We start from the raw sequence: 15,006 nt of genomic DNA, 5'->3' as shown, positions 1-15,006 counted from the left end.
TAAGCAGGGAGTTTTATCAGAGATAGACCCCATTTTTTATTTGCAGAGAGGAAGGAAGAGAGTGAAAAGGTGAAAGGAAATCGGGAAGTTGAATGTAAGGCAGACAAGATTCCTTGTGATCTTTTTAGCTCCCTGATATTGAATTCCTTGATTTCTATTTTCCAGAGAATATTATTGTCATTGCAGTTTCTAAGGGTGCATTTGCAGTGATTACTTTTTTTTTTTTGAAACTTTTCCTTTCTTCAGTGTTTTTGTGAACATGGAGTTGATATACAAACGTTTGGAAGTGTGGGTGTGGAAGTCTTGCCCCCCTCTCCCCACAAAAAAAAAAACACTTTCTTTAAATTTTTTGTTTTGAGTTGAGTTCCTGATGAGTTGAACTCAGTGAGTTGAGAGCTTGACAAGTTATACTTTGGGAACTCCTAGATAAAGTTTGACATATATGAGTACCACTTTACTATTAGTGCTCTACTGAGTCCTACCCTAAACCAGCAATGCTCCAAATACAGGTTTACTTCAGTGCTTATTTTGGCAGACTGATGTACAGCAGACACCACTGTCAACTCACCAGCAATGTCAAAACAAAACTTAGAATGGTATACAAACCAATCTGACCTACAGATGACCAAAATTACCTTATCTACCCCTCCTCTCCAGGGGAATAAGACAACTGGTACAGTTAAAAAAACTCTGTTGTTCTATTTGTTCTTCATAGATAAATACACATTTTTGAAGTGAAATTGCTTTACAGAAAGCTCTGCCCTGGTTAAAAGGGCTTTGTGAAGGAAGGGGTCAAAATAGCCAGGTGTGTGTGTGTGTGTGTGTGTGTGTGTGTGTGTGTGTTTGTGTGTGTGTGTGTGTGTGGGGGGGGGGTTAATTGGCAGAGGTAAAATACACCTAATTTAAATATTTCCAAATGTCCACCAATTGGGATGGGGTAAGCACCTTAGCTAATCATTCCCCTATCATCTTACTGCACTTGCTTTGTAAGGGGAAGGGTCAGAATAGCCAGGTCTGGAGGGGTTACTCAGTGGAGGTAAACTACACCTGTTTTGAATATAACTAAATGTCCACGAATGGGGTGAGATATCCACACTAGCTAATTCCCTCCCTATTATATACAGGATCCAATGTGGCTCTTGCAGAAATTTCTATGTGGGCAAAACTTTTAACTAACTAAATGTCAAAATGGCTCACCATTTATCAGACAAAAGACTTAAAGTGCTCAAAAATCTACTGACTAATCACCACGTGGAACACCTTGGACACGACAGATTCAGCTTTCATGTACTGGATAAACCAGAGATGGGGACTCACAAAGACAACAGGAAGGCCATCATAGAGAAGATGGAGCTCTACTGGATCATCAAACTAAATGCTTACAAAACATCTGGACTCAATAGTTGGTCTTCTATCAAAAGTGTTTTAATGCTAAGAAAGTTAAATCACAAGCTGTTTTATTGATTCTAGTTTGAAGGATTTGGGACTACCTCAGTTGAATGGCTTTTTACCATGATTACTATATATTTTTTTCAATCACTGTATGCTGGAGGTCAGTAATAAATGTTAATTCTCATGAGCTCCGTACAAGTGGACACAGTAAAATAAGATGAATTGTTTCACACAAACACAGAAAGGTCTGTTAAAAAGGCTGACACCTAGGTACTTACACTACTATATTGATTTCTCAGATGGATCTGAAGAAGTCTTATGCAAAATGCATTTTAGAATGTTAAAGTGTTAGGGAATCCTTAGTAACTTAAGCAGGACAGTGTGTTCAGCTAAATTAGTAAGACATGGTTCTGTTTAAACAAGGAAGAAGTTATTATCCTGCTCAAACAAGCTTAGTTGTTAGATTTATATTGCATAGGACTAACTGACATTATTGTATAACACCAGTACTTTAAGAGGATGGGGACAATTAGCCACTGTGGATATCCACTCCTATTGGCAGACATTCGGTGATATTCAAATTGGGTTTAGTTACCTCGACCAAAATAACTCTCCCCTCTCCCCCCACACACAACTGCCTATTCTGACCCTTCTCATCACAAAGCCAATAATGTAAGAGGATAGGGGAAAGATGAGACAACCTGACCACCCCACCCCATTGGTGCATATTTGCCCTATTCTGATTAGCTGTATTTTATCTCCACAAATTAAAACACTCACCCACACCTAGCTGTTCTGACCCTTACCTTCTCAAAGTCAGTATTGTAAGAGGAGAGGGAGGATTAGCCAGCAGGTTTACACGTCACCCTTCATAGTAAACTGATACTGAATGGGGCCTGGGTGGCACAATAGTGCAGTGGGTAGCATTAGCATTGTTACCATGGAGCAGAAGGTTCAATTTCTGAATGGCGCCTTCTTTTTTGAAACTTTTTTGCGAGTTTGCATGACCTCCCTGTGTTCACGTAGGTTTTCTCCCATGCCTCAAAAACACATAACAGGCTGATCACTAACTTTAAATTCTCCTTGGTATCTGTGTGCATGTATGTATGTATGTATATATATATATATATATATATATATATATATATATATATATATATATATATATATACGGATTCCCTTTAGAAGCTCGAATTCCCAAAAACCCGAACTAAATGTGGTTGAGACCATAAGTTCGATTTTCAGAAACTCGAACTCCTAAAATGAAATGTAAAAAAAAACAAAAAAGTCAAACATCACTTTTGCAGGGGGACTTCACCCCCCCTGCACCCCCCATGTGGGGGGGTTGTGCCCCCCACTCCACCCCTACTTAAATATATCAACTCCGAGATTGCGCTACAGTGGGGAAAAGGGAAATCTCCCATTCTGCACTGTATGCGGAAGCACAAAACGGGAGACTTCCTGTTTCCTATCAACATCACAAACAAAATGAAAACATTACTTACACACAGAGCATACAGGTGTCCTTGCCTCTGTGTGTAAGTAATGTTTTAAGGTAAGTAAAGTGCTATTTTTTAACACTTTACACATTCGAGTTACTGAAAGCTCGAGCATATTGTCTCGACCATATGCAATTTGAGCTTTCAGTAATTCGAGCATATAAAGTGCTCCCATATATATACGCGCGCGCGCACGTGTGTGTGTGTGTGTGTGTGTGTGTGTGTGTGTGTGTGTGTGTGTGTGTGTGTGTGTGTGTGTGTGTGTGTAATACAGAAGAAAGGCCTGTTAGTCTACTTTGGTTCTCCACTTGCCTAATAAACGCTGTGGATGGTAACAGTTGCTCATGTGGTCACTTTAGGATGCAGATGCAACTCATTAGCATGGATCACTTGAATAGTGCTCAATCCTTTAGTATCAATCAGTTTTATCCAGGATAGTCAAGTGGTAGATTCTACAGTGGAGACCTTGACTGTGTTTCTCAAAGTATAGACAGGATATATATCTAGTATATGAACACAAAATAACCAAAAATCCACTTGATCTACCCACTGCCTTTGTACAAATCCTTTCATCCATTGAGTTTGCAAATGATCATGACAGCTGAAAGGTAGATGCGTCTCAGTTCGCAAATGGCCATTATCTTTAACACCTTCAAATCCAAAACCAAACTGCCAGAGCAATTGGAGGGAGAAAACAGGAGCCAGTTAATCCTTAAAATCCACCAACAAATTTTTTAAGCCAAAATTTTGCATAAACACTTAATTGTAATCATCGCGTTTTTGTCTTTTTAAGCAAGACTTCATCAGATGCTACAATAAACCACAGTTCCATTCACTTATATATAATTAATTAAGCCTTTACACGCTCCAATCAATGCATTCCATCAATTATCATCCCAACAATTCCGAAACTGTCCATTAACATTTTTTAAAAAATATATACCCTATGTTTAAAAACTATACAATAAATATATTGTTATACATCATATTATGTTTTTCCATGTGTTTAATATATGCCTTAAACAAAACCATCATTTGCAAACAAAAATCATTAATGTGTTTATTTATGACCACAAAGCAATAACACATCAACTGACACATATGATAAAAGTGTGCAAAAATTGTCAGAACTTCTGTACAAACATAGGGCTTTGGCTATAGAGAACGCTTACCAGAAAGTATGTGTTAAAAATGATATAGTGCCGAAGGGTTTAAGAATATGTAAATTTCCTAACAATGTGGAAGAGGGCACAGATTTTCACTACAAATTAGTTGACATTTTTAATCAGTGTGTGATAGAAGTCATAAGGGTTATTATTAAACAAAATGAGAAGTTGAAAATAATTTTACATAGACAGATTGAAGAAATAAATCTTGCCATTATAAAAGACCTTATGTTCACTATTAAAGAAGAGAGAGATAAATATTTTAAAATAAGAAATAAAATGAGAGATGTAATGTTTTGATTAATAGGAAGGTTAAGAAATTAGAAAGGGATTTGACAGAGTACAAGAAAAAAAGCAGTTATCCTAAGCTCAAAAGGTCTGACAATAGTCAAACAATTGGAAATGGGTACAACCACTTTCAGAGACAGGAGGAAGGGGAAAGACACAGTGGAAGAAATTATGAAACTAATGGAGTTGATGTAGGAACAGATAGGGAAGACCCTTTAGATTATCCCCCCCCTTTGAAAGTTTGAAAGGATAAAAAACAAGTACCCCCACAGGATAATTGGTCCTATTACAGCATGAGAGGAGCAAGGGGAGGGACACGGGGAAGGGGCAGATGCTAACACACCTCAACACATATTCTACTATACCTTCTAACCACAAAACAGTGAAATTATTTCAGAGGACTGATACAAATTTACATGAAACAAGTTTAATATATTTAATTATAGTGACATAGAGTTAACTAAAGAACATTTTAGTTTATTATCTAAAGGGCTTAAATTTATTCCACAGAAGAAATGTGATTTAACAAAGACCATACTGGATCTTAAAATGTTTGTACGTAAAGTTAATTTAGATGTAATGTTTGCAAACAAAAAACAATGGGGAAGTTATAAGAAGGAAAAGTACCTATAATCCACCCCTACACCCCCAGCTTAAAAATGTTGCACTACTTGTGGAAAAAGAATTAAGAGAGACAATACCTAAAGGTAAAAGAAAATGCAACCTTAAAAATGGTGAAAAGAAAATCTTGGAAGTAATTAGGTCAAACGGCAAGGCAAGTGTTATGAGACCTGATAAAGGTGGGGGAGCAGTCATTAAGGACACTATTACATATAAATGGAAAATGTTGGATATCTTAGGGGATATGAATAAATATATAAGAGTATCTAAAAATGAAGTAAATATTTCTTATAAAAAGATAGACCTAATAATATAGGACTTGTAAATAGAGGGATTTTTCAATCAGGACACTTACAACTATCTAAGAAATGAAATACCAAAAAATCCCCTCTATTTTCGGAATACCTAAGGTCCAGAAAAAATGACACAGACCCACCCTTAAGACCCATTGTCTCGACAGCAGGTTTGAAAATAGCCCTATTAGCTAAATATATAGATTTTATACTTAAAACGTTATGAAATTTTAAAAGATTCATGAGATTTTTCTAATAAGCGTCACAAATGAGATTTACAAAGGCAACATTATCTTTTAACTATAGACATTATGGATTTGTTTTCAAGTATTCCCCATGATGAAGGTATGGAATTTTTAGAAGAAGCCCTAATAAAAGACAAAAATGTAAAACAAAATGAGTTTCAGTTAATTTTAGAACTGGTGGAACTACTATTGAAAAACAATTTCATTCACTTTGGTGGAGAGCTTTTTCAACAAACAATTGGGGCCTGTTGTACCACCACATACGCCAACATTGTATTAAGAAGGTGGGAAGAACAGTTTATTGTTTATTCAGAATACAGAAAATGCTGGGTACTATATAAAAGGTACCAAGATGACATATGTTTGTTTTGGATTGACACTGAGAACAAACTTAGAGATTTTATGGAATACATAAGTGAAACTACAAATTTTATGAAATTCACCTATAATGTTTTTGAGGATAACCTTAACTATTTGGATGTGACCATTCAAAAGAAAACTGGGGGCTTTAAATCTAATGTTTACAGGAAAGAAACCTTCTCCAACTCATACTTGCACTTTACAAGTGTACACCCTTTTTCACATAAAAGAAGTATTATAAAGGGGCAATATGTTAGGGCCAGTAGAATGACCTCAGAGGAAGGTGATTTCTTGGGTGCATGTGACTTACTGGAAAAGTTATTCAGAGAAAGAGTTTACCACTAGATTTGATATATTATGTCAAAAACGTGGGAATTAAAGGGAGAGAAGGTAGGTTTAAACCCATTTTAAGGATGAGCAAAGACAGTGAAGGGTAGAATACAAGCAGCAAGTTGAATCAAATGACAAGGAAGAATACAGCATGGTCATCATTACTGAATATAGTGGAGAGGGGAAGATTATTAAGAATTTGATTGAAAGAGAATGGGACAGATTTATAGGTTTGACAGATATTAAGGATATTTCTAGAAAATCTTTAAAAATAGTTTATAGAAAAGGGAAACATTTAAAGGACATGGTAGAACATAAAATATGGAGAATGGGAAGAAGAATGTTAAGATAAAATGAGCGTTTAAATGTGGGGCACATACCCAATGTCCATTTATTTGGAACAAATAGACAATATATATAAAAAGTAGGAATAAGAAAATAGAAGGTCACAACTATTACAATTGCAATACAATAGGTATAGCATATTTAGCCCTATGTGAAATTTGTGAAGCCTTCTATATAGGTAAAACCAAATGGAAGCTAAGGAAAAGAATACACGAGCACTACCATTACATTAACACAAAATGAAAACACATTATATAAGCTTTTAGTGTATGAGAGTAGCTAAGGGTAAAGAGAGCACCACCTAATTCTTTTTGTTGAGGAAATATTGAAGCATCTCAAGCTGGTTTATGTGTTTAGGGAGGTAAATGTAGAATGGTGCATTATATTCAATGATGGTTCTAATAAAGGATGAATAAAGTGGGACTATAACTTCTTTGGTCTTTGAGGGGATAAGATGAAAGATAAGTGGTGCAAGATACATGGGGACCTTGTTAGCCTTCAACCGGTATTAATGGATGTGTCTAAACTCTGTGATGTTCTCATTTGGCTGAAAGCTTAGTAAGAACTTATGAATCTATAATTTTATGCATATACTTTAAAACATTGCTAAATTTTCCCTCCATCCCTCAAATTTTCCAAAACCATGCCAATCTTTTTGTCTGCACTAATGAAATATTTATGTATAGATAGCTAGGTCAGGTTTCAGACTTGGCAGCAAAATCTGGCAGTACTGACCAGCAAACAACAGCAAAGTAGAATATTTGTTTCCACGTGCTGTCCTTTGGTAATGCATCCTCACTTCTTGTTATAAACTTAGAAAGTTACTAGAATCACAGGATGTCCATTTGCCTACATTTTCTGAAGGATTCAAAGTCTGAAACCTAAATGAATGTCATTATTTAGTGTCATCAGTTCTCAGTAATTTGTCCAAATCTGTCTGAAAGCCATGGACTTTATTAGAAATCGCCCAAACATATAAGGCAAAAATCTGCATATTCCGTAAAAATCTGAACAGTGGAGAAGCATGGAAGGTAAGTGTAAATGTAAAGAACTGAATATGAAAGCTTGAAAAACACTTGAGTTTTTTTTAGTGTAACTAGCAGATAAAGCTCCATGCACTACAAAGAATTATGGTAAGGTCACCAATGATAACCTAATATTATGTGCTTTTGACATGGATGCTAACATTTACCTGTCAAGCTTTGCTCTCGAGGTGAATTTCTTGGCATTCATGTCTCAAACACATAATAAGTTGACTAGCATCAATGACCATTTCATAATCCTTTATATTTTATGCAGGGGCAAGCCCCCCTGTGCCTCCCACACTCCCTGCTAACTATATATGCCAGCTTCCAGATCACACATCAGAGGAATGGGCATATTCCAAGACCCTGCTGAATCGCAATCTCACATGCAGAGCAGCCAACAGGCAGAAAAACAAAGAAAAAAGAATGTTAACTCTCTTGAGCATTTGTTCTTACAAATTGAACATATAAAGCACACACACACACACACACACACACACACATATATATATATATATATATATATATATATATATATATATATAAATATATATATACATAGATATAGATATATATCTATATATATATATATATATATATATATATATATGGATCTACTTTTCTTCTTTGAAATTTCATTACTTCAAAAAAGAAAAGTAGATACCCACTTCAGTGAAAGTGCACTTCAATGAAAGTGCACTTTCGCTGAAGTCTAGTGACTGGATCGGCTGACTAAAAAAAAAAACACACAAAATAAAACATCTTTTGCAGGAGGGGCAAGCCCCCCTGCACCCCTCACACCCCCTACTTAAATATACCAAGTGTGAGATCGCACTACAGCGAGGAAAAGGGAATATTCCCATTCTGTACTGTATTATGATCTCTGTACTAGGTTTTTAAAGTTTCAGTACTTCAAACAAGTTGTCTCCCACAAGTGGATTTCGAAGTACTGAAATTTTGACCAACCAAAGTAGACCCATATATATATATGGGTCTACTTTGTATCGTTGAATCTCATTTCACTGAATTTCATTTTACCCCAACCACATCACTGAAAACACAAATTACTGAAAACTCATTTCACTGAATCTCATTTCACTGAACTGAACTTAATATGTATGGCACTGTGTAGAGTACTGTAAGGCAAGTAAAAGCTACATCCCACTGTAGTGTGATCCTGGAATTAGTACATATAGTTAGGGGGGTGTTGAGGGCACATAAAGATTATATCTTACAGTTCTGACTGCAGCCAGAGATGAAATATCTATGCCAGAGAATGGTTTATTATTTCCTGTAGGAAGAGAGGGAGTGTTTTATTGTTTTAAAACTTCCAAAAGCTGTAACAGATCTTAGCAAAGGTCTATGTGTGTGTATTATTAATAAATATGTGCTAAATCCTGGCAGCTTATAGCCAAGGGGGTAGTATGGAGATTGTGCCTGTTAAACCTGGTCGACTTCTTCAAAACATTCACCAAAGATATGGATGAGGGGAAGACGGTGCACACCTCCTACTTTGACCTAGCCAAAGCTTTTGACACTATTCCACACTTGGGCATAATAGATAAACTCTCCTAGCTAGGCATCAACCCGTATGTTACCAGATGAGTAGCTAACTGGCTCACTGATAGAACTCACTCTAGAAGTAGACCTGTAATTAGTAGTATACCCCAAGGGTTGGTCTTGGGGCCTCTACAGTTTGGGGTATACTTTTCTGAAATGCAAGCCAAAACCAGTGGTCTGTGGCTGACCAAGTTTGCAGATGACTGCAAGCTGGGCGATGTCTTAAATTTCCCTAGTGATATGAACATCCTCCAAGACGGCCTTACCCAAACAAATAACTGGTGCCTGAAGCATGGCCTCATACTGAATGCCAAGAAATGCATTATTATCCCCTTTGATGAAAATGGCATCCCCACTAATTATCACATCAATGACAATGTACTAAGCATGCAGTCAGTCGTGAGGGACTTGGGCACCCAAGTTGATAGCAACCTGACTTTTGACCACCATGTTGCCTCCAGGCTTTCTACATGGCCCACCTCATAAATAAGGGTATTTCATCCAGGAACAAGGAGGTCATAACATCCCTGTACTCCTCCCCAATCAGACCCATTATCGAGTACAATGCTTCCTTTGGCGTGTACCTTGCCAAGCACATGCAGCAGCTGGAGACACCACAGAGGTTCCTGACAAGGAAAACCCAAGGTCTCAAACACCTATCCTATACTGATAGGCTAAAAGCCTTGCCCTCTACTCAGTCTCATACAGACTACTCAGAGGTGACCTGTGTCTGGCATACAAGGCCATCGAAGACCCAGCCTTGATGGAGTTGCTGCATGTCCATAAGTCAAACTCCACTACTGCAACCTGCACGCAAGGCCTCAACCTGGTCTGTGACATTAATAAAACTTGTTGGTGGGATTGATTTGTGTCCCAAAGACTCCTACATCTGTGGAATAGAATGCCTCTCCATGTCAAGCAGAGTACCTCTCTATCCCTCTTTAAGAAGAACCTGAATGACTTGATGGGAAACAGAAAATACACCCCTGGGATCCCACCTGTGTCCCTGCTGGACAGGAGAAACAGGCGCTGTCTTTGTTGGACCATGGGTGAAATTATTGGCTAGGGTTATAAGGGCCTTCAGGCCAATAGCCTAGTATCATCCTATGAGCTGATAAACCTATGGGAACCAGAAGTCATATAACCAGATGCGTGTGATGTCATTCTGTAATCCAGAGCAAACATGATGTTTTAATACCATTGTAGATGAGACAGAAGTCTCTGAGCAGTCTGTTTTTAAAACCTGACAAAGAAGGAGCCCTTACCTACTTCATCTTGCCTTGCTCTAGTAAGTGACCAGGGAATAGTAATTCTTTAGATCAGTCAGGAAAATATGGTGAGATTACGTAAGTACTGTTTTTCTGTATCTGTGTTAATCAATTCATCTGTGTTATTTTAATATTTCCTGTTATTGATACTCTGGTGTTTATTATAAATAGATATTCCATATTTTCATGTTCTTTTATTACTTATTATTAAATATATTTAAACTTTTCATTGTGGCTGCTGCTTTAGAGAATATTTGAAACTTTGAGAGTACTTATACCTATTTGGTGACTCTGTGGCCACTCCAGAAAAGCCTTACTGCATTGGCTAAACACTACCACTGGTGTTAATATTAATTTCACTCAGTATAATTGGGTACTCTTGTAAGAGCCACACAGGAGCTGGCTTTGGAGTGTCTGATGATAGTGTAACTACCTTACAGTCTGGGCACAAGGGGCACAGGTAGTAAATCTGTGGCAGCCTTTCCCAGGGTTTTGTGTGTGTGTGTGTGTGTGTGTGTGTGTGTGTGTGTGTGTGTGTGTGTGTGTGTGTGTGTGTGTGTGTGTGTGTGTTTGGGTGTGCGCGGGTGTGTGCATCAGCTGCTTGCAGCAGGGACACAAAGCACTGGTTTCACAGAGAGGGTGCTGGAGGACTTCACTTGGACACTTGGCTGAGGACTCAACTCTACAGCTGTGCCAATGGGGAGTCATATTGAGGGCTGAGAGAGAGCGAGAAGACCCAGCCTCCGGACAGAGTGTGTTCCCTGTGTGCTCTTATGGGAAACTGTGTTTGATGCAGAGAGCTGAATCTGAAAATACTGTGTGTATCCATTTTTGTTCCAAGTGAACATTCCTCTCCAGTGTCAGTGGTGAGGATTTAGGCTCCTTGATTACTGGCCCAAAGGGGTAACATCACACTAACTGTGTGCAACAGCCATAGCTGTGTTTTCATTGTCTTGTGTTCTGGATTTGGAAACATTCATTGCTCTTAAATTTCAATGTTGTTGTCTGGCTGCTTACAATTCTGATGTTATGTTAACTCAGTCAACTGATAGGAATTCCAATATGTCTCCACATTGGTTAGAAGAGCATTCTATGTTACTCATCTCATAAGTAAGGGCATTGCACCCCCCCAAAAAAAAGAAGTTATAACCACTCTGTACTCTTCCCTCATCAGGCCAATAACTGACTACAATGCCCCTTTAGGTATGTACCTTTCCAAGAACTTGCAGCAATTAGAGAGGCCACAAAGATTCCTCACAAGGAGAATTCAAGAGCTTCAGCATCTGTCCTATGTGGATCATCTGAAATCACTGTCACTTTATTGTGTTTTATACGGCTGCTCAGAAGTGATCTATGCTTTGCATATAAGACAATATTTGACCCTGCTTTATTGGAAATGTTGCATATCCACAAGTCAAATGGTACACGGGTTACTCGTTCTAAAGGCTTTAACCTGGTATATGAAAAGAAAAAACACTTTATTATTGAGCTTTAAATATATATATATATATATATATATATATATATATATATATATATATATACATACACACACATATATATGGTTTACTATTGTTTGTGGGAACGATATTCTGTCAGCTGCAATGTGCTGAAAATCAGAATGTCGAATGCACAGACATGTGTGCACCAGATAGTCCACTCCACTTATGTGAATGCACTACTGCATTCGCATAAGTGTAAGTCGACTATCTGCATGGAGATCGTGGTACAGTGGGGAGTGGAAATTCATCCACATCCCCACTGTAGTGTGATCTCGAAGTTAGAATATATAAGTAGGGAGGGGTGTGGTGGGCACAGCTCCTATATGGCTATCATGTGGTGGTTTCAACAACAATGTCGAGTCAAATGCGTCAAGCATTTGGTTCAACATTGTAAACGTTAGTTTTTTTTTTTTTACTTTTGGTATTACTATTTGTTTATTTGAACAGAAAATGTTTTCCGTTCGAATAAACAATAGTAAACCCACACACACACACACACACACACACACACACACACACATATATATATATATATATATATATATATATATATATATATACATGTATAGCTCAATAATAAAGTGTTTTTTCTTTTCTAATGTTAGCATATTTATTGATAAGATGATCTGATAATCATTTGAAAGTATATGAAAGCAAATGCTGAGTCCCAATGCAGACTTACATGTACTAAGTCTGAAATTGCCATTTCTCAGAATATTTCCTTCACTTTAAAGTATAGCAGTCTTGCAGTCAACAAATATAGATTCAGGGGTAAACATTTGAAATGTCAGGACCCACTAGAGCAAGTCTCAAAACACAGAGACTGAATGGCCGAAAGAACAGACTTATATATACAAAGTCTGAGATTGCTGTTGCTTTCGGGATATTCCCTATTCTCCATGTTATGGTAATCCTGGAGTTGGTATATATAAGTGCATGGGGTGGGCCCCGTACAAAAAAAAGAAGTTTAAAGGAGAAGAGCCATCTTTGAGATTCGCTTCTTTCCTGGATTTTCTGAATTGTGTTTTAAAGCTTTTCTGCATTCAGCATTTCAATCGCTGACATTTTAATATGGAGCCAGTTCAGGGGTGTGACAGGGCTTGGCCAACTACAAAAAAAAAAAAAAACAAGTTTAAAGGAGAAAAGCAATGTTCAACATTTGCTGTTCTCCTGTATTTTCTCTTTTTTTTATATTTTAGAACTCAGCATTGCAAGTCTTGACCTTCCAGTAGGGAAACATTGATTTTATATTCTCACTTTGCTATCCCAAAACTAAACTTTAAATAAACTATCGTTTGCATTTCTTTAACTTTCTTCAAAAATCTATATTTAATTATATTCTTCAAGATCTAAAGTAATTTATCCAGTAATAGTGTTGGTCTATTGTTACTCGAAATTGTTTTATCTCTCTCTCTCTCTCTCTCTCTTTTAATAAATCAGAAATAGATTCACTCCAAGCCAATATTTTTTGAATCCTAAATGATAAAATCTCCATATAAAAATCTATTTTTTTCTATGTACTTTTCCCTCTGTGCCCACCATCATCTCCTTCTCCTCTCTGTCTTGAGTCTATCTATCCCCAACCACCATTGGGTGGCCCCCAGGACAAGGGCAAAAACTGAATGAAGGGGGGGACATAATTCAAGTTGCTGTAGAGGTTATTTGTCCTTTTGCAAACATCAGCTGATGCCAGCTATAAGGGCATTTATTTAATGACAAAATCACACCTCTTGGTAGCTTATGTTTGGGCATCCATATCACTGTAACAGTCTACACTGCCCTCCTCATGCATGAGCATGTTTCCACCTACATTTTAATGAAGGCTACCTTCACCAGCTTGGTATAGCAAGGGTCATGTCTCTCATCCTGGTAGTATTTTAATGACTTACAAGCCTCTGCCTACTTGGCAGAAATCATCTGACTGGAACCACTGTTCAAATTCCACAGCATGGGCAAGCTGTCCTCAGTCACTCTCTTCAATCCTCCTCTACCTGTCACTTCCATTGTCCCTGCTACTATCTGAACTCAGGTCATCTGATTTGTATTCCAGTCTTTATTGCTCTATGCCACAGGACTAGGTGTTAAAAATGTTCTTATAGTAAAAACGAGCTCTCAAAAGATACCTTCTTAACCAGGTATTTTCCTGTTCTTCATACACAGTGTCTGTCAGCCTGGGAAGACATGCTTGACAAGCCATGTTGCTTCACAAGGGATGGCTTGCACCTGTCTCCCCTGGGCTTTCGGATACTGGCAAAGGCTCTTGCCACCCCTATAGTGCCTTTTTTAGGCAAGGCTCAAAAGTCAAACCCACCTCCTTAGAAAACACTAAAAACAAGAAACTAAGGGTAATGCTGCTAAACGCCAGAAGTCTAAACCTCAAAATGCATGCACTCGAATCTCTCCTCAGTATGGAGAACATCAATATCTGTGCAGTGACAGAAACCTGGTTCAAGGCTCCAGAGAGCACCCCAGCACTACCAGGTTATACCTCATATCATGCTTTTCGGCCCCAAAATCCAGACCGAATCACAAAAGGAGGGGGAGTATCTATATTTATCAAGGATACCCACACCTCCAGCTTAGTAGCATTGCATGAAGCATTCAGAAATCATCCATGTGCAACTAACAGTGGGCAAAACTCCACTTCAGTTTATAGCATGCTACAGACCACCGTCTCAAAATCAGGAATCCCACTCGGCTTTCCTGAAAACACTGGAGAACATGAAGATCTCTCCAAACACCATTATATTGGGTGACTTCAACTACCCTAACATTGACTGGCAGCATTACTCAAGCCCCAACACCCTAGCCCAAAGGTTCCTGGAATTCATAAACTCAAATGCTATGGAACAACTGGTCAAAATTCCCACAAGAGGGGAAAACATACTGGACCTGATCATCACCAACATGGGGACCCTATGCTCCACACCAGAGGTACTCCCCTCATTGGTAAGATCAGACCTTAAATTAATTTCACTGGATATCCAAAACCCGACCCCACCACCAGCCCAGAAAACCACAGTGAAGAACTTCTCAAAAGCGAACTTCACACTTCTCAAATCCGAAGTGGAAACCTTCAGGGCACCAGGATTAGTGGAAATTATGGCCCAAA

The 15,006-nt window shown here is 38.0% G+C and overlaps 1 protein-coding gene across 1 annotated transcript in view; it reads left to right on the top strand.

Moving 5' to 3' along the window:
• LOC122814309 (heat-stable enterotoxin receptor-like) overlaps positions 1-15,006 on the top strand; it is a 900,709-nt gene that overhangs the window by 55,579 nt on the left and 830,124 nt on the right. The window lies entirely within an intron of this gene.

This window comes from Protopterus annectens, chromosome 1.part1 (assembly GCF_019279795.1).
Source record: "Protopterus annectens isolate FY-2018-M chromosome 1.part1, PAN1.0, whole genome shotgun sequence".
In the NCBI taxonomy this organism is placed as follows: domain Eukaryota; kingdom Metazoa; phylum Chordata; order Ceratodontiformes; family Protopteridae; genus Protopterus; species Protopterus annectens.
The sequence above is the reverse complement of the archived record's forward strand: the minus strand, read 5'-3'. Positions and strand labels throughout refer to the sequence as shown.